General features: G+C 41.0%; 1 protein-coding gene and 1 long non-coding RNA gene across 3 annotated transcripts in view; one reads left to right on the top strand and one right to left on the bottom strand.

Moving 5' to 3' along the window:
• PALS2 (protein associated with LIN7 2, MAGUK p55 family member) overlaps positions 1 to 23,232 on the top strand; it is a 405,603-nt gene that overhangs the window by 164,212 nt on the left and 218,159 nt on the right. The window contains exon 6 of one of the 2 annotated variants that reach the window (XM_081533867.1): positions 14,130 to 14,267. The gene's annotated coding sequence lies outside the window, so the exon portion shown is untranslated. The remainder of the gene's footprint in view (positions 1 to 14,129; positions 14,268 to 23,232) is intronic. The other variant, XM_081533868.1, reaches the window with a different exon arrangement.
• LOC145523507 (uncharacterized) overlaps positions 3,863 to 23,232 on the bottom strand; it is a 73,208-nt gene continuing 53,838 nt past the window's right edge. The window contains exon 3 of the long non-coding RNA XR_014066635.1: positions 3,863 to 5,090. This is a non-coding gene — a long non-coding RNA (uncharacterized LOC145523507). The remainder of the gene's footprint in view (positions 5,091 to 23,232) is intronic.

The raw sequence follows: 23,232 nt of genomic DNA, 5'->3' as shown, positions 1-23,232 counted from the left end.
ACCTCCAAATTTGGGATATACAAGGCAAAAAAGAAATTCAGGAAACTCACCATTGTATCTTCCCTCAGGTCCCATAATCCCTAGCTGGTCTGCCTTTTCTCTCCACCTTTCAGAGTTTTGTTTGTTTTGTATCTAATATCCAGAGGTCTTAGTTGTACCTGCCAGAGGAGTAGGGCAAAGGATTATCTGCTCCATCTTCCCTGAAGCAGAAGCCTTTCTGAGGCATACTTGGAGAAACTCTTTTTATCATGCTTTGTCATTGTGTTGCAACATCCCAACAAGTTCAGAGTACTTTGTTACTTATCATGGATAAAGCGTTAAGGCTTGCAAATGATTTACTCTTTGAAAGATTGAATACAAGATTATCCCACCTTTCACATAGTAGTTTTTGTAGAATAAGCATCCACCGAAACACTTAACAGCCTGAAACAATGACCATTTATTTAACTCATGGCAGAGCAAAAGTTGCTTCCACTAAGCACATAAATGTGTCTGTGATCTTCTGCAAGTTGACTAAAGCCTTGGCTTGGCTTTCTTGTATCTGAAGTTCTGGGTGGACAACATGGTTGACTCAGGGCTGGTGACATGGTATCTCACCCTACAGCTCACACAGGGGAGTTAGGGATCCAGGGGAGAGAGCAGAAGTGCGTGTGGCCTCCGGAGGTCTAGGAAAGGCTCCGGTGGTCACGTTTACCTCCAAAAGCAAGGCACACTCAGTTCAGATTCAGAGTGTGGGGAAAATAGACTCCGTGTGTTGAAGGAGGCAGCAGCAAAGTCACTTTATAAAGAATGTGGTTTCCAGGGGGAGGGGTCAAGAACTGTGGCCAGTTTTCCAATTTTTAATATCCTCATAATAATGTCTTCTCAATTTGCATTTTCTAACATGTTTTCTTAGTAGGGGAAAAAATGTGGCCATAACCACTGGATAAACTCTTGGGAGAATGTCGTATGTATGAGTCAGTGGTAACAGCAGGAAACAGCTGATAGCTGGTTAGGGTGATCAGCCTAAATGGCAAATCTGATCATGTCACTTGTGAGCTTAAGATTCATAAATGACTTCCCGCTGTCTACAAAGAATTCCAAACTCTGCATAACCCATTAGTCTGCCCGTGTGTGTTCTCCAACCTCCCCCCAGCCTCCAGCTCTGCATTCTAATACATGGACGTGCTCGCTGCTCCTTGTACCCTCTGTGTTGTTCCAGACTTTGCCCCACCCTTTGTGCCACTTCTTCTGCCTGCAACACCTTTCCCCACCAGCTCCTCAACCATCTTCTGTCAGGCTAGCTCTCCCTCGTCCATCCAGGCTTAGCATATGGGTCATGCCCTTGAGTTAGGCTTCTCTGCCCACCCCTTTGACACAGGCTGGATTTACTGACTCATCTCTGTGCTTAAAACGTGCCTTACGCATTATGCTAATTGAGTACTTGTTATATTGAAATTTTGCATGTTTAAGTCTGGATTTCCCACTAGACTGTGAATTCCTCCAAGACAGAAAGCTTATTCTTAATTTGTAGCTGCGGTACTTAGCACTGTCCAGTATATTAATAAATCAAATAGCAGATGCTGGTGGTACCCCCATACATCTCTGGGGCCTTACCACTTTCCTACGCTCTGGGTGCAGATGCCAATGATTGTAGGCTCATGGCAGTTCTAGCTGTTCTCAAAATAATTCACCATGCAGGTCTTTAGATAATAAGAGGTGGGACGAGATGCTTCTATTTGCTGTTGTTCAGTCACTAAGTCATGTCCGATTCTTTACAACCCCATGGGCTACAGCACCCCAGGCTTCCCTGTCCTTCACTATGTCCCAGAGTTTGCTCAAATTATGTCCATTGAATCGGTGATGCCATCCAACCATCTCATTCTCTGCCACCACCTTCTCCTTTTGCTTTCAATCTTTCCCGGCATCAGGGTCTTTTCCAAAGTTGGCTCTTCACATCAGGTGGCCAAAGTATTGGAGCTTCAGCATGAGTCCTTCCAATGAACATTCAGGGTTTATTTCCTTTAGGATTGATTGGTTTGCTCTCCTTGCAGTCCAAGGGACTCACAAGAGTCTTCTCCAGCACTACAGTTTGAAAACATCAGTTCTTCAGTGCGCAGTCTTCTTTATGGTCCAACTCTCACATCCATACTTAACTATTGGAAAAACTGTAGCTTTGACTATATGAACCTTGGTTGGCAAAGTGACGTCTTTGTTTTTCAATACACTGTCTAGGATTGTCATAGCTTTCCTTCCAAGGACCAGCATCTTTTAATTTCATGGCTGCAGTTACTATCTGCAGTGATTTTGGAGCCCAAGAAAATAAAATCTGTCACTGTTTCCACTTTATTCCCTTCTATTTGCCATGAAGTGATGGGACCAGATACCATGACCTTCATTTTTTTAATGTTGAGTCTTAAGTCAGCTTTTTCACTCTCCTCATCAAGAGGTTCTTTAGTTCCTCTTCATTTTCTGCCATTAGAGTGGTATCATCTGCATATCTGAGGTTGCTGATATTTGAAGATGATCTAAAAAGAAAATATAGTGATTTTTATATGCTTCAGCCCAATAAAAAAATCAATTTATAACAATTGTTTATGGGATGAAGCATGCGTTGGTCTGAGTGGTTAAGGGCACAACCTTGGAATCAGGGTGATCTGGGTACAGATCTCCTCAGTAGATAATAACCTCTCAGTTAACTTCATCTGTAAAATGGAGCTAATGTAACAGAGTCATTGTGAGAATTAATGATACAATCCTTGCAGACTACATAAGCACATAGAAAACTGTTGTGATTGTTTTTGTTTTTAGAATGGTTATGGCTAGAGTTTTGCATATCTATACATAATTTGAAAAGAGAATGTTGTAGAGATCATACAGTGAAGAATCAGGCTGTTTGTTATAAGCCTGGAAAAATGTCCATGCACAGAGACACAAAGAGGTTGACTTCTTACATTTCAAAATGTCCAAGGACCCAGTGATTTTTGGCCCTTTAGCAAGTTAAAGGGGTTGACTGAAAGAGAGCAATTGATCTCTAGAGTTGTGGTTTGGAGTCTCTGAAGGAGAGGGAGAGGTGTGTGTATGTGTATAGGTATGTGTGTGTGTATGTGTATGTGAAGAACTGGAAACTTCCCTGCTAAATACTCTGTAAACAAGCTTTGTTGGATTAGCAGAACCTGCAAAAAATATGGTGACTGAAATCAGAACCATCAATGGGCTCTAGGATGTTGTGGTTTTCAATCCTTCCTAAAAGCCTCTTATGTAAAACAGATTTCAGCAAAGCTGGCGCCACAGTTGGAGGGAGGAGTATACTCACTCTGCTTTCCCTTAAATCCCCGCCCATCCCTCCATGCGGGTAAAGGGAGCTAGGAGACCAGAGTTCCAGACACAACTATCGTACTCCCCTGCCTACGTGTGATTTTGAACAAGTTCCAGCCCCTCTGTTCTCAGTTCCCTCACCTGTAGGATGAAACACTGTGTTTCCTTCCGTTTCTATAGCTATGACTTTCAGTCTTCCTAGCTGCTTTTTCCAGAGCGCCCTCCAGCTTCTCTGAGTTTTGGAAACTCCATATTTGGCCTCCACCTTTGGCAAGGACTCTGCTTTTCCCTTCTCCAAGAAGGAGTCAGAATTTTCAAAGTCACGGATTCTGTATCTAGTGTTGTGGATGAGATTATAGGTTGTGCCTGCCAAATCTGCGCTGTGGTATGGGAGAAACTTGAGGAGAAATAAACACTGGGAGCTGCAGAGGAGGAACTAGTGCTGAGAATGTAAGGGGCAGGATTTCTGTGAATAGTAATAATGTTGATGACACTAAAATAACATGCATACATAGGTAACTTCAACCCTCTTGTTGATGACACTAAAATAACATGCATACATAGGTAACTTCAGCATTCACTGTAATTCACACCTCAGACACTTTTTGCTCCAGTGTAACAACAGTGATCTTCAATTTTGATTCAGGATTTAAAATTCCAGATGCCCACTCACCCTCACTCCCACCCCACAGACACACAGAAATTTCAGATTCAGTTGATGTGGGTAACACCATTTTCTGTATTGGGGGAATTCTGAAGTCAGCCAAGGTTGAGCATCACTGTGTTTAGCTATGTGTCTGTCTGCTTCTTCCTCAAGGCAGACACTTCTATACCACCATCAAAAACAAAACAAATCTTTTTATCATTTACCTGACTAAATCCAGCTTTCAGTGACTGTCATTACTGTTTCAGTATTACCTAACCCTGCTCGGCACACAACAGGCAAAGTTAATATTTGCACTGTTTACAAAACAGTTCAATAGGTACCGAAACCATGGTGCACAGGAGAGAATTTGCTGCATCGTGATCTCATTTGAATTCTCTGATGGCAGTTCAGGGCTCTGTGTGGCAGAGTTCAGGGACTTTGGACTGCTTGAACTTCACACTCTCCCAGATCAAAGCTTCTGATCTTTAAGAAGGTGACTTAAAAGAAAGGAAAAAAACAATTGCTTTGGGAGAGTGGAATACTATCACTGCTGCTCTTGCATGTTCCCTGGCTCTGGAAACCTTGTTTACTTGCTCCAAATGGCTGTCACCCCCAGTTCCGGCATTGTGCTTCCAGCAGCTGTCCCTAAATGATTAATACAAGTAGGCAGATAAACCTCAGGTCATTCCTAAATCAGAACTCCCTGCACATTAACACACTAGCTTAACCTTGTTTGACTAGAATTGAAGATTTTCTCAAACCGATAACTGTCTGAGGTCACCAAGGGGCCGAGGCTGGACTTTATAGCGTCCTTTACCAGAGCCAACGTGTCACCTGTTTGCTTAACTCAGTCAACAAGCCCTGATTTCCAAGTGATATTGTCCAAAGACTCCATGGGGTGGCCTCAGAAAGCAATGCCTGCTCCCTTCCTTGCTGCTAAGGCGAAGAAAACCAGGTGTCAGATGCTGAGAGTTTCAGTGAAGCAATCTGTCTGTATAGGGTCTTCAAAGTTTGCCTCTTCTGAAACACATAGTATCTCCCAATTTTGAAAAAGAGCACTCAATAAGTTATTTTAGAGGAAATTAAAATATTTCTTCTTTTTACTTCAATAATTCCGTTCCTGATGGTTTGTATTTCTTCTTCCATGCTAGAAGAAAGGAAGGAAATATGTTACATGTATAGATGGGCTTCAAACAATACAGAGATTAACTAAATTGTGAGATATCAATTTGATGGGCTATTATAAAATTGTGCTTATGATCTGATAGAATAACAAGAAAGTGCTAACGTTTACGTGGAAAAAAAGCAAAATACAGCAATAGATCTATACTACATGTTGTAAATGAATACACATATGTACACATATTTGAAATAAATATATAAGAAGTATGAAATATGGAAAACAAGATGTTGATATTTGGTAGCTCTTAAATACTGAGGGTTTTTATTCATTTCAAAATTTCCATGAATGCTGTTACAATATAGTTTGTCCAATACAAAAGTAACATTGCTATCTCCTTTTTACAACTATTTACAACAGTTTAAATGTTCTCTTATAAGATTGATGTAACACTTAAGTGTACTCTAAAAAGTATAAACTCATCCTATTCTGTGAAAGCTTGAAGCTTCTTGAAGATTTCATATATATATATTATATTTAATATTTACTACATGGATTGAATGTATATATCATTATCCCTGTTTGATAGATCAGGGCTCAGAGGCACCAGGACATGAATGGTTTGACCAAGGTTGTTCATCTATCGATGACAGGCAGGAGTGGAAGAAAGAACACCATAAATCTTTGAGTGCTGAAACTAAACCCAATTCCCAACCTATACTGCATTTTTCAGAGCCCAGTAGGGTACCACATATTCAGTTAGAACTTGGTGAACACAGCTTTTTTTTTTAAGGGCTAGAAGTATAGTGGAAGAGACTGTAAGCCAGTCTTCCTGACTCTAGCCTCACATCTGTTTAATTCATCATACACATACCATTGTGAGATGAATCTTGAAATCGGACATTCATCATGTCACTGCCCTACACAGGAATCAATAGTGACTACAAGTCAATAGTTCAGACTCTAGATGCTGACCACTGGGGCCAAAACTCCACTCTATTCCACTTCAGCTGAACTTTTTGCTTAGGACTATCTGGAGTGTATCACCCCACTTTCCAGCCCAGTCAAGTTCCCTAATACATCTCATGTGGTGAATAATCCCCTAAAGAGGTTTCAAATTTTGTGTAAATTGTAGCCTGCCAGGCTCCTCTGTCCGTGGAATTCTCCAGACCAGAATACTGGAGTGGGTTGCCATTCCCTTCTCCAGGAGATCTTCCCAGGGATCAAACCCAGGTTTCCAACAGTGCAGGCAGATTCTTTACTGTCTGAGCCATCAGGGTTGCACTGTGGCATTCACCTTTTAATGACATGAACATCAATTTGGCTTGCAAAACATCATCCATCAAAGCAAATTTACCTATTTAAACTGAATATTGCTGGCTTTGTCATTCTGCTATTTAATTGTAAGTTTGCTTTGGCTTATACATGTCCTAACGCCTTTGGTTCTAGTTCCAGTTACTGTGGTTAAGTAATAAGTTACTCTCAAATTTATTGGCTTAAAATAACAGTTTATGATTATCTCTCAGAGATCAGCAGTTGACTGGGGTCAGCTAGGCAGTTCTTGCTCAGGGTCTGTCACACAGCTACTATCAGATGGTGGCTGGGACTGAATTATCTGATGCCAGAGCTGGGAAGACTGGAGCATCTGGGAATCCTTGAGCAGGCGTCTCTAGCTCTTTGCTCTTCCTATGTGGCCCCATGTTTGCTTCACGTAGTCTGACTTCTTACAAGGTAGCTCAGGGCTCTAAAAGTGATAGGTAGGTAGGTAGATAGATAATAGAGCAACAGACAAACTGCATCACATTTTCTATTTTAGTATCAAAAGTCAGGGAGTCTCACATTCTACTTATTAGAAGAAAAACACCAAGGCCAGTCCATCTTCTTGGGGAGCTAAATTAGACTCTACTTTTATGGAAGACATGCTTGAGAATTTAAAGTGTCTGTTTAAAATCACTGCAGTTTCACAGTTCCTTCCCTTTCATATCTGCTTATTCAAATTCAGCCATCCCTTGCAGCTAGGTCAAGTGTCCCCAGTCCTCTGAAGACACCCCTGGTTGCTCCAGACCTCAGTCATTTCTCCATTAACAAAAAGCCCAAAGCCTATGGTCTGTCTCATAGAGATAAACCTTTAATTGTTTCTGCCTCATATTGTTTCGTTTCTAATGACAGTAACAAAAATAACAGCTCTAACTAAATTAAAATCCTCATATGGGCTCTGTAAGGGCTGTCCTACTAGCCCCATTTTACAGTTGAGTTTGTTACCTGAGGTCACTTCAGCTGGGCCAGAGTCAGACTCCTGTGTCCCTTCTCTTAAGCACTATGCTATGTTCTGCTTTCTGTAATTTAAGTCATATTTGTGAGTTATTACTAGGAAGCATGAAAGGCAAAAAAGCAGAGAAGAAGAAAAGGGGAAAGGAACAAAAATAAAAAGACCTATGAAGAGATGTCAGATGAAGGACCCCTGTGACTGCTTCACAGGTGCCAGGCACCTTGGTTAGCCATTCCCCCCTCCATCACCCCGTCAGTCTCTCCACCTTTGAACTAGCAATCATAAAATGTCCCTGCATCTACTGTGATATTTGGAGGACAAAGGCACTTTGCAAATGTAAATGCCATGTATGCACAGTAACCACTCAGAGATGAAAGGTGAGTAGAGAACTGAACTCTCCAGCTAAAGTGCCTGACACTGATTTATCACTAGGTTCAGGACGACCATAAACCCAACACACATACCAGTGCACAGTCAAGATGGCCCATCACTCATCACATTTGGGACAATCAATTTAAAGTCCTTATTTAAATATCTCTCTGAAAAAGCATCTCTGGAAACGGGACAGATTTTCAGGGTTATCCTCAGCTAGTGAATTCTCATCATACAACAGGACAATTTCTGGAGGTTTCCAACTACTTAAATAAGAACTGATAAATTTCCATATGAATTTATCATTGCTGGAATGCTTTACAATAGCAAGGGGACTGCAAATTTGCTTTTCATTAACCTAATGAGCAGAATTCAGTAGTTGAACAGAACTTGGGAAATGCCTACCCCTTAGAAGAAGCACCACAACTTTTCCACTTGAAGTCTGAGGCCAACCCATTAGTAAGATTGCACAATGATGAAAATGTATCTAAGTATCTAGTTATGTCTTCAGTTATATTTGTGATGTGCAAACTGGGTCACCCTGCCAGAAATCTGAGAGCTGGCCAATGTGTGACTGCCAGGGAGCTAAATTTAAAAACTATTTTTTTTAACCAAAATTATTAAGAAAGACTGAGAGGGGTAAAGTAAAATTAAGTTGAGGACTGAAGGGAATACGGCATAGTGGTTAAGAGGGCAGCTTTGGGCATATCTCTCTCTCTGCCACTGACTAGGCACATGACCTAGAGCCACTAGCAGTCTCTGAATTTGTCAATTAAAGACAGTAATAATTGTTGCTTTGAAAATTAAATGAGAATTCCCACAAAAGTGCTTAGAACAGTGCCAATCTCAAAATGTGCTCAATAAATTATTGTTAATTCTATCATCTGGAAATAAAATGGTATTTATTCTAGTTTCTCTTGCCAACAATGGGTTTATTTAATCTTTTGTGATTTGAAAAATCCCATGAGACTCTGATGCAAAAACTGTAGTCTATTTCTCAAGATAAGTGTACATGAAAACCCACTAAATATTGATACTTTGCAACTTTAGAGGTTCAAGCACTTTCTGGAATCTAAAAAGTTCTTCTCTCATCTATGTTTTCATTCTCCCTTTCTCTTATTTTTAAGTTCTGTGGCTGTCCATATTTTGCAAATGCCTAATTAGTCTTCTTTAACAGCAGCTTCTAGAGGTAAGAAAGCCAATTCTAAAGCTACCCATCTTTATATTTAAGATTTGAGAAAATTTGAAGTCAAGGTACTCAGGCAATCAAAAATTATGTACAACTCATGGTTGGGAAGATCCCCTGGAGGAGGGCATGGCAACCCACTCCAATATTCTTGCCTAGAGAATCCCATGGACAGAAGAGACTGGCAGGCTACAGTCCATAGGGTAATACAGAGTCAGACATGACTGAATACAAAGATAAGGAAACCAACAACTCAATTAAAAAAAAAATGGGCCAAAGACCTCAACAGACACCTCATGAAAGATATACAGATGGAAAATAAGCATATGGAAAAATGTTCCACATTGTATGTCATCAGGGAAATGCAAATTAAAACAGCAATGAGATATCACTATACACCTATTAAAATGGCCAAAATCTGGAACACTGACACTATCAAATGCTGGTAAGGTTATGGAACAACAGGAACTCTCACTATTGCTGATGGTAAGGCAAAATGGTACAAACATTTTAAAAGACAGTTTGGTGGTTTCTTACAGAACTAAACATACTCTCACCATATCATCCAACAATTACATTTATTGTTACTTGCCCAAATGTTCTCTAGACTTATATCCACACATAAACCTGCTCAGGGATGATTACAGCAGCTTTATTCATAATCGCTGAATCCTGGAAGCAACCAAGATGTCTTTCAGCAGGTGAATGGAAAAATATACTGTGGTACAAGCAGACAATGGAATATTATTCAGTGCTAAAAAGAAATGAGCTGTCAAGCCATGAAAAGATATTGTGGAACCTTGTTCCAGTGCTGCTAAATCACTTCAGTCATGTCAGACTCAATTCGACCCTATGGACTGTAGCTTGCCAGGCTCCTCTGTCCATGGGATTCTGCAGGCAAGAATACTGGAGTGGGTTGCCATGCCTTCCTCCAGGGTATCTTCCAGACCCAGGGATCAAACCCGCATTTCTTATGTCTGCCTGTATTGGCAAGCAGGTTCTTTACCGCTAATGCCACCTGGGTGGAACCTTAAATACATATTAACGGGTGAAAGAAGCCAATCCAAACAGGACATAAAGTGTATGTTTCCAATTATATGATGTTCTGGAACATGTAAAACTATGGAGACACCAAAGAGATTAGTGGTTGCCAGGGGTTAGGAGTGAGAGGTCTTCACTGGTAGCTCAGCTGGTCAAGAATCCCCCTGCAATGCAGAAGACCCCAGTTTGATCCCTGGGTTGGGAAGATCTCCCTGGAGAAGGGATAGGCTACCCACTCTAGTATTCTTTGGCTTCCCTAGTGGCTCAGACAGTCAAGAATCCTCCTGCAATGTGAGAGACCTGGGTTCAATCTCTGGGTTGGGAAGATCCCCTGGAGGAGAGCATGGCAACCTGCCTGGAGAATCCCCATGGACACAGGAGCCTGGTTAAAGTTCAAAGAGTCAGACATAACTGAGCAACTAAGCACACGCACAGCAGGAGTGAGAGGGATGAATAGGTGGAACCCAGGGGGTTTTTAGAGCAGTACAATCACTCTATGTGATTCTGTAGGGCTTCCCAGTGGCTTAGCGGTCAAAGAATCCACCTGCAAAGCAGGAGACGTGCAGGAAACCCAGGTTCAATCCCTGGGTCAGGAAGATCCCCTGGAGAAGGAAATGGCAACCCACAGTATTCTTGCCTGGAAAATCCCATGGACAGAGGAGGCCTGGTGTCCTGCAGTCCATGGGGTTGCGAAAGAGTTGGACACGACTTAACGACTAAACAATAGCATGATACTATAATGGTGGACATATATCATTATACATTTATCCAAATCTTTGAAATATACAACACCAAGTATGAACCCAAAAGTAATCTATGGACTTGGGGAGATAATGGTGTATAAATGTAGGTTGATCTATTGTAAACACTGTACCATTCTGGTGAGGGTGGGGATGTTGATAAGTAAGGGAGATTAGGCAAGAATACTTGTGGGGAGTGTATGGGAAATCTCTGTACCTTCTATTCAATTTTGCTGTGAACCTAAACCTTCTCTAAAAGTATCTATGTAAAGTTTACTTACTATTTAAGGCTTACTAGCCCCTTTCAAAAAGAGTTGGTAGGATAGAACTCAGAACACATTAACTCTTAGTGTATCAAAAAATGACAGCTCCACTACCAGGACAGGACTCAGAATATATTTAGCCTGTGAGGTTGATCCTGAACTCATTACTTTCAACAAACTCAATCCTCTTCCTGCATTTTCCGTCTTGAATTGTTGGGTCAGTCATTAATTCATTTACCCATTCAGCACCTATACTAAGTCCTTGCAAGGAATAGGAGAACAAATCAGGACCCAACCCTCAGATGCTTAAAGAGAAAGATAGCTAAACAAATAAAGGGGTTCAGTTCAGTTCAGTCACTTAGTCATGTCCAACTCTTTGTGACCCCACGGACTGCAGCATGCCAGGCCTCCCTGTCCATCACCAACTCCTGGAGTTTACCCAAATTCACGTCCATTGAGTCGGTGATGCCATCCAACCATCTTATCCTCTGTCATTCCCTTCTCCTCCTGCCTTCAATCTTTCCCAGCATCAGGGTCTTTTCAAATGAGTCAACTCTTTGCATCAGGTGGCCAAAGTATTGGAGTTTCAGCTTCAACATCAGTCCTTCCAATGAAGGGGTGAGGGGCTCTAATGTACCAGGTATTGGATTGTGGGATAAATTGGATAAGTTATCCCAGGTACTCAATCGGGCCTTCTCTTACTGTTGTTTAGAGTTGTGTCTGACTCTTTGCGACCCCATGTACTGCAGCACATGAGGCTTCCCTGTCCTTCACTATCTCCCTGAGTTTGCTCAAATTCATGTCCATTGACTTGATATTACCATCCAACCATCCTATCCTCTGTCAGCCCCTTCTCCTCCTGCCCTCAATCTTTCCTAACATCAGGGTCTTTTCCAGTGAATTGGCTCTTTGCATCAGGTAGCCAGGGTATTGGAGCTTCAGCTTCAGCATCAGTCCTTCTAATGAATATTCAGGGTTGATTTACTTTAGGATTGACTGGTTTGATCTCCTTGCAGTTCAAGGGACTCTCACAAGTCATCTCAAGCACCACAGTTCAAAAGCATTAATTCTTTGGCACTCAGCCTTCTTTATGGTCCAACTCTCACACCTACACATGACTATTGGAAAAAACCACAGCTTTGAATGTGTGGAGCTTTGTCAGCAAAATGACATTGCTGCTTTTTCTTATAGTGTCTAGGTTTGTCATAGCCCTTCCAAGGAGAAAGTGTCTTTTAATTTCATGGCTGCAGTCATTGTGTGCAGTAATTTGGAACCCAAGAAAATAAAATCTGTTACTGTTTCCACTTTTCCCCCTTCTATTTGTCTTGAAGTGATGGGACCAGATACCATGATCTTCATTTTTTTAATGCTGAGTTTTAAGCCAGCTTTTTCACTCTCCTCTTTTATGCTCATCATGAGGCTCTTTAGTTCCTCTTTACTTTCTGCCATTAGAGTGGTATCATCTGCATATCTGAGGTTGTTGATATTTCTCCTGGCTTTATTCCAGCTTGTGATTCCTTCAGCCTGGCATTTTGCATGATGTACTCTGCATTTAAGTTAAATAAACAGGGTAACATTATACAGCCTTTCCCAGTTTTGAACCAGTCGTTTGTTCCATGTCCGATTCTAACTGTTGCTTCTTGACCTGCCTACAGGTTTCTCAGGAGACAAGTTAGGTGGTCTGATATTTCCATCTGTTTAGGAATTTTCCACAGTTTGTTGTGATCCACACAGTCAAAGGCTTTAGTGTAGTCAATGAAGCAGAAATAGATGTTTTTCTGAAATTCCCTTGATTTCTCTGTGATCTAATGGATGTTGGCAATTTAATCTCTTGTTCCTCTGCCTTTTCTTAATGCAGCTTGTACAGCTGGAGCTTCTCCGTTCATGTACTGCTGAAGCCTTGCTTGAAGAATTTTGAGCTTTACCTTGCTGGCATGTTAAATGAGCACAATTGTATGGTAGTTTGAACATTCTTTGGCATTGCCCTTCTTTGAGATTGGAATGAAAACTGACCTTTTCCAGTTCTGTAGCCACTGGTGAGTTTTCCAAATTTGCTGACATATGGAGTGCAGCACTTTCACACCATCATCTTTTAAGATTTGAAATAGCTCAGCTGGGATTCCGTCACCTCCACTAGCTTTGTTCATAGTAATACTTCCTAAGGCCCACTTGACTTCACATTCCAGGATGTCTGGCTCTAGGTGAGTGACCACACCATCACGGTTATCCGGGTCATTAAGACCTTTTTGTATAGTTCTTCTGCATATTCTTGCTACCTCTTCTTAATCTTTTCTGCTTCTGTTAGGTTCTTAACATTTCTGTCCTTTATCAATCCCATCCTTACATGAAATGTTCCCTTGATATCTCCTCTAGAAGAGGTAAATCTACCTATATTACTGATGTTGATCTTAGCCATGCAACTTGCCAAGAGTTTTTTTCCCCCAATCTTTTCCAATCTTCAAAATATTTTATTACAAATTACAATACAGGGATCATAGAATGTTTCCTGTTTTTCTCTAGTACATATTAAATACATTGCTGAAGAAAGCACTGTTAATACCTATCAGTCACCAATGTGACTCCAGCTTCTACAATAATATCAACCTCTTAGAGTTACAGAAGAAATCTCTAACAGGCAGTAAAGTGTAGACGGCTAGTCACTGTGGCCAGTGGGCTCTTAACTGGTGAACAACGACATCTTTTTCTTCAGGGATTGAAATCCACATCCATGACTGACAACCCATCAAAACCTGGGACCCAAATTTGTACAGAGACAAGGTAGAGTGGAGAGAAAACAACACCCAACAACCCAGAAGTCTTCAACTACCACTTCTTATGCCTGGGTTTTAGCTCTTCAGCTGTGTCACGTGGGAAAATGTCACTTTCCTTCTGGGGATTATAGAATTCATGTCTCTTTGACTAGTTGTAGCTGGAAGCATATGCACATGTTTCCATTGTGATGGAAGCAACAAGTTGATGTCAGTCGATCTGTTCCAAAGCTTTTAATTTTGTCCTGGTATCTTTATCCCCAAATCTGAATCTACCATCAGATCCCACAGTTGTAAAGGTGCCACAAACATGATGGAATGTGTTTCCATTTACTGAGTAGATGTCCTTAAATGTGAGCAAGAGCTTTAAAATGTAGCCACAGGTTTCAGTGAGGGCTCTAACTTACACTTCTTATATCTGCACAAGAAGCACATGCCCTGGGAAACAGCAGTTGCTTCAGCTTGGGTGCCGAGTGAAGAGTCCTGTGAAGCCAACTGGAAGTCTCTCTATAGCCTGGAGCAGAGCTGCAGCTCACCCCTCTGCCCTCATGCACGTGACCAAGAGGTGAGTGTTTGTCTTTCTCATTTGGAGTTATTACTGTAGCAAAGCCTGACTGATACTGATGGGCTTAAAGGGGAGAGTGTGTTTATTTCTACCTGAGTATCTGAAAAGAAAGCTTAATTTTAAAAAAAGGCTTTGAAAAGCTAAGGATGCTAGTTGATTGGTATGATGACTATATAGGTTTTAAAGCAAGGTGTAGAGATGGAGATCTCTGGACTGGTAAGGAAGGGCCCAGTGACAGCGTGCTAAGCGGTTTGTACCATATTCTGTAACATGAGAGCTTTGAAATAATTTTAAGCAAAAGGGACCAAATTTGCATTTCAAAAAGTTATTTAATTGTAATGTGGTTATGTTGAGGATGTATACAGCTATAAGGTCAGTAACAAAGATATCAGTTAGATGATTAAAATAGCCTAGGTGAAATGCCTGAAACTTTGCAGCAGGCTGTCACATGGCACAAAATGGCAACCTTGAGTAGCACCAGAGGAGGGGTAGGAGGGTGTTGTAAGGCGTGATAAGGGGGTAACTTTTCAAGGACTAGAACACTGATAAGATACAGGAAGTGAGATACAGGTCAGAATGAAGAATGGCTCCCAGATTTCTTCCTTGGGTAACACAGTGGATGGTAATGCTTTTAAGCATGATAATATGATGACAAGGAACAGGGAAAGGCAAGATAAGTCATTTCATCTTAGACACATAGCGCCGAGGTTCCTTTGGGACACCCAGGTGGATATGCCAACGAAGAGGTCTGAATTACAAATGCTGGCGGGGGAGAAGCGGATCCTTCAAAGAGCGCACCTGTAAAGGGAAATGACAGGCCCCTGAGAACACCACCTCTCAGGCAGTGAGAAGCTGAGGACGAGAAGCCTGCAAAGGAGACAGCGGTGGAATTGTCAGACACAGGTCAGGAGGAGCTGAGAGGCTAGCGTCATGGGAAGGAGTGTGAGCACAAATGCACTCAATCTTCTTTTCACTAAAACCCAGGGTGAATAAAGGCTCCCTGCAAACTGAGATGGCAGGTCACCTCCTTGCAAGAGAAGGATCCTTCATCAGCCAGAGCCACTAAAAGTTGCAGAGAGAGAGGGTGACCTGTGGCCATTCAGAAAAGCAGCCACTGACAGTCACAAGAAAAATAATGAGGTGGCCAACACAGCACAGTGGGAAGAGGGCACATGGACTTCCACACGCAGAGAATCCTTGGCTCTGCTGTGGCCGTGATTGTATTTAAAATGCTGTTTAAAAGTCAGGCTTCCTGTGCCAGGGACTCTCATCTTGCACAGCACCACGTGAGAAACAAGGCTGCTGAGCAAAGATGAGGAATTAGGGCATCATTGATCCTCCACTTGTCAGAGAGAGCAAGCCTGGAGTCAATATCAACCAGCTCAGTTATTTAAATACATAACCATGGCCAGGTTTATTCATTCATTTATTTGTTACTAGATTCCCAGTACTCACTTTGTGCTACATATCATGCTGGCAACAGTGAACAAGACTGACAAGTTCACTCTGGTGGAATACTTGTTCTGGTAGAGAAGTGGGTAGTGATTATGTCAATAAACACCTGATGTCTAACTGTGACAGTGATTAAGGAAGTAAATGGAGAGATGAGATAAACCAGTGGCATGCCTCAGAATCACTCGGAAAGCTGTTGAAACACAGATTGCTAAGACCCACCCACCTCTACTTCCAGAGATTTGTGGTCTCAGGTAATGGGGATGCTGCAGGCCCAGAGATACTTTTGAGAACCAGTGAGACAGAGCAACTGGGGAGGTTTTTTAGATAATAATAAATAACACCTAGGTGAGCATTTTGCATTCCAGGTACTAGTTTAAATGATTTGCCTCCATTAACCCATTTAATACTTGTAACAGCTTTGTGAAGGAAGAATCAACAGGGTGAGACCATTTTAGAGAGGAGGAAACAGATACAGGGATATTAAGTGTGGTACTCAAGGTTTTTAACTCAGGTTTTGAGTGTACTTTATATATTTTAGATTCCAATCCTTTGTCACATACATGCTTCACAAATGTGTTCCCCACTTGTAACTTGTCTTTTCATCTCAACAGGGTCTTTAACAAAACAAAACTTTCTAATTTGTATAAAATCCAGTTTATTAACTTTCCCTTTAATGAATTGTGTTTCCTGGTATCAGGTTTGTGACTCTTGATTCAGTCCAACTTCCTAAAGATTTTCTCCCACTTTTTTTTAAAAGCATGATAATTTTAAGTTGTGCGTTTAAGTAAGTCTGTTATCCATTTTGACTTAATGTTTGTGTAAGGGCTGAGGTTTATGGTGAGGTGTATTGTTTTGCTTATGAATGTCCAATTGCCCCATTTATTGAAAGAAAGGTCTATCTTTCATTGAACTGCTTCTGTACTTTTGTCAAAAATCAACTGAGCATATTTGTCTGAGCCTGTTCCTGCTTTCCTGGCAGTTCAATTGGTAAAGGATCCACCTGCAATGCAGGAGACCTGGGTTCAATCCCTGGGTTGGGAAGATCCCCTGGAGAAGAGAAAGGCTACCCACTCTAGTATTCTGGCCTGGAGAATTCCATGGACTTGTACAGTCTATGGGGTTGCAAAGAGTCGCACATGACTGAGCAACTTTCATTTCACTTCACTTCATTCCTATTCCTGGGTTCCCTATTCTGCTCCATTGATTTATGTGTCTATGTTTTCACTAATACCACACATCTTGATTAATGTAGTTATCTAATAAGTCTTAAAATTGGATAGATTGATTCCTCCCACTTTATTATTTTTTTCAGGGTTGTTTTCTTTCTCATATAATTCTTGAAAGATCTTGGCTATATCTAAAAAATCTTGTTGAAATTTTGATTTTAAAAAAATGGGTTAAGCCTGTATATTAATTTGGAGAGAACTGACATCTTTATCATGTTGAATCTCCCAGTCCATAAATACCATATGTCTCTCCATCTATTTTTTTTTTTTATTTTCCTCATCAGTATCTTATGATTTGCATTATACAAGTCCGGTACATGTTATACATGGTATCTTAGATTTACATATAAGTATTTCATATTTGCTTTTGAAAAATTATAAATGGTAGTAGAATTTTAATTTCAGTATCCACATATTCATTGGTAATGTATTAAAATACAATGGATTTTTGAACGCTTATCCTGTATTCCTCAATGTTACCAAACTCATTTATTAGTTCTAGGAAGTTTTGTAGATTCTCTGAGATTTTCTAAGTATATTGTCATGTTAGCTACAAATATAGACTTTTTAAATTTTTTTTTCCAATCTGCATGACTTTTATTTCCTTTTCTTGCCTTATTGCACCAGCTGTGTCATCCATCACTATGCTGAATAAGAGTTGTGAGTGTGGACATCCTGATAATAGAGGAAAAGCCATTAGTCTCACTATTGAGTGTAAAGTTAGCTGTAGTTTGGGGGATTTTTTTGTAAGTGCTCTTTATCATGTTGATAAAAGTACACCTCTATTCCAATTTTTCTGAAAGATTTATTTTATCATGAGTGATGTTGAATTTTGTTGAATACTTTTTCTACAATGAATGATATAATCATGTGATATTTCTTCTGTAGCCTGTTAATATGTTGGATTACGCTGATTTATTTTCACATATTGAATCAGCCTGGTGCCCTCAAATAAATCTCACTTGATTATGGTCTAGAATTCTTTTATATGTTGCTAAAATCTGGTGGCTCAGACATTAAAAAATCCACCTGCAATGTGGGAGAACTGGATTCAGTCCCTCGTTGGGAAGATGCCCTGGAGAAGGGCATGACAATCCACTCCAGTATTCTTGTCTGGAGAATCCCCATGGACAGAGGAGCCTGGCAGGCTACAGTCAATAAAGTCCCAAAGTGTCAGATGTGAGTGAGCGACTAAGCACAGCAAATTCTATTTATTAATGTTAAAGATTTTTTTTCCCTCTATTTGTCGTTCAGCTGCTCAGTCATGTCTGACTCTTTGTGACCCCATGGACTGCAGCATGCCAGGCTTCCCTGTCCATCACCATCTCCCATAGCTTGCTCAAACTCATGTCCATTGAGTCAATGATGCCATCCAAATATCTCATCCTCTGTTGTCCCCTTTTCCTCCAGCCTTCAATCTTTCCCAGCATCAGGTCTTTTCTAACGAGTCAGCTCTTTGCATCAGGTGGCCAAAGTATTGGAATTTCAGCTTCAGCATCAGTTCTTCCAATGAATGTTCAGGACTGATTTCCTTTAGAATTGACTGGTTGGATCTCCTTGCAGTCAAAGGGAATATCAAGAGTCTTCTCCAACACCACAGTTCAAAAGCGTCAATTCTTCAGTGCTCAGACTTCCATATGGTCAAACTCTCACATCCATACATGACTACTGGAAAAAACATAGTTTTGACTAGATGCACCTTTGTCAGCAAACTAATGTGTTTGCTTTTTAATATGCTGTCTATGTTAGTCATAGCTTTTCTTCCAAGGAGCAGCATCTTTTAATTTCATGGCTGCAGTCACCATCCATAGTGATTTTGGAACCCAAGAAAATAAAGTCTCTCACTGTTTCCATTGTTTCCCCATCTATCATCTATTTTCCATGAAGTGATGGGACCAGAGGCCATGATTTTTCTTTATTAATGAGGGATATTTTTGTATAATTTTCCTTTTGTGTACTATCTTTGTCTGGTTGTGATATCAAAGCTGATACTAGCTTCAAAAAAAATGAATCAAGAAGTTTTTTACTCTATTTCTGAAAAAGATTGTGTAGAATTGGTTGTTAATTATTCTTTAAAGCTATGATAGAATTCTCCAGTGAAGCCCCTTGGGCCTAGAGATTTTTGTTCTGTAGAGTTATTTAATTACAATTCAGTTTTTTTAATAGTTATAAGTCTACTCAAATTATCTTCATCTGTTGAGAAAATTGTGCTGATTTGTGGTTTTCAAAGAGTTTATTTTGTCTAAGTTGTCAAATTTATGTGTGCAGTTGTTCATAGTAATCCTTTATTATCCTTCCAGTGTGTGTATGGTCTATAGCAATATTCCGCATTTCCTTCCTGATCCAGTGAATTTTTTGGTCAGTTTTTGTAAGAGGTGTGTCAATTTTACTGATCTTTCAAAGAGTCAGTGCTATGTTTCACTGATTTTTTTCCACTATTTTTTACTCCTGCTTGCTTTGAGGTTTTTTTTTGTTTGTTTTGTTTTTTTGCTTTTCCAGGTTCTTGAGTTGGGAGTTTGGATTATGGATTTGAGAATTTTCCTTTTTTATTTTTTTAAAATACATGCACTTAGTCTTATAAATTTCCTTCTCAGTACTGCTTTAGCTGTGGCCTACCAATTCTTATTGGGCTTCCTTGGTGGTTTATACAGTAAAGAATCTGCTTGTAATGCAGGAGACCTGGGTTTGACACCTGGGTGGGGAAGATCCCCCAGAGAAGGGAATGGCAACCCACTCCAATATTCTTGCCTGGAGAATTCCATGGACAGAGGAACCTTGCAGGCTCTGGTCCATGGGGTTGCAGAGTCAGACATGACCGAATGACTAACATACATACCAATTTCTTTTTATTGTATTTTTGCTTCCATTCAGTTCAATTTATTTTTCAAAATTCCCTTGAGACCTCTTCTTTGACCCGTGGATTGTTTAGAAATGTGTTGCTTAGTTTCCAAGTAATTAGAGATTTCCTTATTTTTTTTTTTTTTTACTGATTTCTATTTTGATTCCAATATGATCAAAAACATACTCGGTATGATTTCAGTTACTTTAAATTTGTTAAGATTTGCTTTATGGTCCAAGATATGGTTTTTCTTTGTATATGTTTCATGGAGACTGCAATCGTTGGGCAGGATCTTCTGTAAATGTTTCAATCCTATGTCTTGGCCATGTCACTAGAGTTCTATATCATTACTGATTTTCTGTCTAATTATTCTGTCAGTTGTTGAGAGGCATATTGAAGTAATTGTTGATCTGTCTGTTTCTTTCAGTTCCTCCAAGAGCAAAATTGGGGAAGTTTTAAGCCAAGGGTACATGCATATTCATGAAGGGGCTTGAGCAAAGGAGAATTCAGCATAGAATTGGGGCAGATATTCAGAGTCCAAGCTTTAGATGATTAAAGTCACAAGGATCAGAAAAGGTCATTGTTATCATCCCTTACGTTCCAACTTCTTGAATGGTCAAATGCTTCAGGCTAATCTTGACCACTGAAACAGAACTGGAAGTCTTCACAATAGACATATTATTTTTGCTATTATTACTTCTCTTGCCTAATAACAAGATCATTATTACTGAGATGTGTTCAAGGGCAAGCAATGTGGCCAGGTTTAGATTACAAAATGGCTTAGGCCTAAAATGGCTTCTCTTATGTCAAAAAGCCATGTCTGGTTCCTTTCCACCAAGGACCCTCTAACTTAGCTGCTTACGCTCTAAAGACCAGTGGGGGAGTCAGATGGCCCTGGTGAGCAGTCAGCTTAGTAAGGGTAGAAGTCTAGGCTCCCACTTGGCCTTGGCTGGCATGGGTGGGGTGGAGTCACAGTTTAGTTTCTCTGGTGGCTGGTTGGAATAAAGTAGTTATTGTCTGAAAGACTTTATCTTGCTAGACTGCCCTTTTCCTACTCCTTTTACTAGAAAGAACAGAGTTTTGTTGGGACTTTGTTGTCTGCCCTGTTGTTGGCATTCCCAGATGCCAACTCCAAGTCTGGGATAAAGGAGGCAATAAGAAAACCCGGGAAACTCACCACAAGGTCATTTCTTGGGTCATAAGGTCCTTTCCCAATCTGCTTTCCTAAGTTCCTTTCCCAATCTGCTTTCTTCTTTCCATCTTTCAGTCTTCCTGTGTTTGTCTTATATGTAATATCTGGGCATTTTATGTGTATTTGTGTGTGTGCTAAGTTTCTTCAGTCGTGTCCAACTCTTTGCCCCCCTACAGACTGTAGCCCACCAGGCTCCTCTATCCATGGGGATTCTCCAGGCAAGAATACTGGAGTGGGTTGTCATGCCCTCCTCCAGGGGATATTCCCAACTGGGATCAAAGCCATGTCTTTTACATCTCCTGCATTGGCAGGCCAGTTCTAGCACCATTTGGGAAGCTCTCGTACTTGTATAATAATCATGTTTTTTATTTTCTCTAAAATATGATGTTTTGGGGATTCCCAAGTACCTCAGTGGTAAAGAATCTGCTTGGCAATGCAGGAGACTCAGTAGATGTGGATTCAGTCTCTGGGTTGGGAAGGTCCCCTGGAGGAGGAAATGGCAACCCACTCTAGTATTCTTGCCTTGAAAATCCCATGGACAGAGGAGCCTGGTGGGCTACAGTCCATGGGGTCGCAAAATGTCAAACACAACTGAGCACGCAAGATTTTTTTTTTAATGTTGAATTTCTTTTTTTTTAATTTTATTTATTTATTTATTTTAATTGGAGACTAATTGCAAATCTTAAAATAACTTACTGCCTGGGGAAAGCCTGCTCCTCCAGGAGCTGGTCATTCTTAGAGACAGAGCTTAGTAATCAGCCAGGAGCAGGCCTTTGAAATGCAAACTAATCAATCCAGAACCCTCTTTCCTCTCTGAGGCCTGTGCCCATGGGAGGAACATTCCTCCACCTTAATCTTTGCAGGGCCAGGGGTCAGACAACTGGAGATTACCGTGTGGCCCAAAGCCCTCTGAAGTTGTTCAGATTAGCCAGTCCTAATCTTTTAGCTCTGCTCTGCCTTGCCTCTGCTGCAGAAACCCCAATAAAGGTAGCTGGCCTGTGATCTATTCTCAATCCTGCTTCTGTGTCCTGACCAAAAGCAGGCCTCTTGTTTCTGAGGAAACTGTTTATTTTCAATAGCATTGACTACTCGGTCATCTTTATAAATTAAGACCCAGGGCACAAAAAAACTCATCAGGAGATGAGTGGCAAAGTATGTCTATTCCATCTTTCCCAGAAGCATTGAAAGCTCAAATGATTTTAAGGCAACTAGCCTGATTTTGGTAATCTTTCCCTTGCAAACCCCTCATCCTGTTTTGCATCATAGCACTAATTTGGCAAAACTGGTTCATCTCAGCTCTCATTGCGAACTTGTGGCCGATTTGATCCAACTATCCACCGACCCTGTGCTTCTGCATGAAAGCAGTAGAATCTGTGTGGAGGAAAACATACAACCATGCTGAATGGTCTCATTTTCCCTGATGACTGCATGCATCCTCTCTCTGTGTCCTTGCTACTGCTTGAACCCCGCTGTATCCCCTCGGCCATCCATTAACGCGCTTGCCCCTCACAACTATCTCAAAACTTTTCCTTTCCTCTCAAGCCTCCAGCACACACGCTCCCATCTTACTCTCAGCTGCACAGCCTGCTCACTCATGTGGTCATTCAGCCTGCTGCCTACATCACTGGGAAAATTGAAGTAGTTTGAGGAGAAGCTTCCCAAGTCCCTTACTCTGTACCTGCTCCCCTCCCACAGCCTCTGTACCCTTGTACTCGGTCTTCCTACCTGTCACCCTAAATGATCTGTCCTGGGTTTCCATCTGTATTGGTTATATCTTGATGCATAGCAAATTAACCCGCCGCCCCCAAATTTAGTGGCTTACAACAATAAACATGAATGATCTCACAGTTTCTGTCAGGAATTGAGCCACTTAGCTGGATAGTTCTAATTCAGAGCCTTTTGTGCAGTTGTGATTAATGTGTCAGCTTGAGCTGCAGTCGTTTGAGATTTGGCTGGTTCTGGATGATCCTCTTCCAAGACGGCTCACTCATATGGCTGTTGGTTGGCAACCTCAGTTCCTCATCACATGGGCCTCTCCAGTGCATTGCTTGAAAATCCTCACCACGGGACAACTAGTTGCTTCCAGAGTGAATGATCCGACAGAGGGTAAGAGGGAAGGAAGCCACAGTGCCTTTTATGACCCAGTTTGGGAAGTCACACACTGTCTTTCTCTTTGCTAAAAGCAAGTCACAAAGTCCAGCCTGTATTCAGAGGAAGGAAAAATTAAGTTCCCCCTTTTGAAGGGAGATATGT

This window comes from Giraffa tippelskirchi, chromosome 10 (genome assembly GCF_054371585.1).
Source record: "Giraffa tippelskirchi isolate mGirTip1 chromosome 10, T2T-mGirTip1v1.2.pri, whole genome shotgun sequence".
NCBI classification, from domain to species: Eukaryota; Metazoa; Chordata; class Mammalia; order Artiodactyla; family Giraffidae; genus Giraffa; species Giraffa tippelskirchi.
The sequence above is the reverse complement of the archived record's forward strand: the minus strand, read 5'-3'. Positions and strand labels throughout refer to the sequence as shown.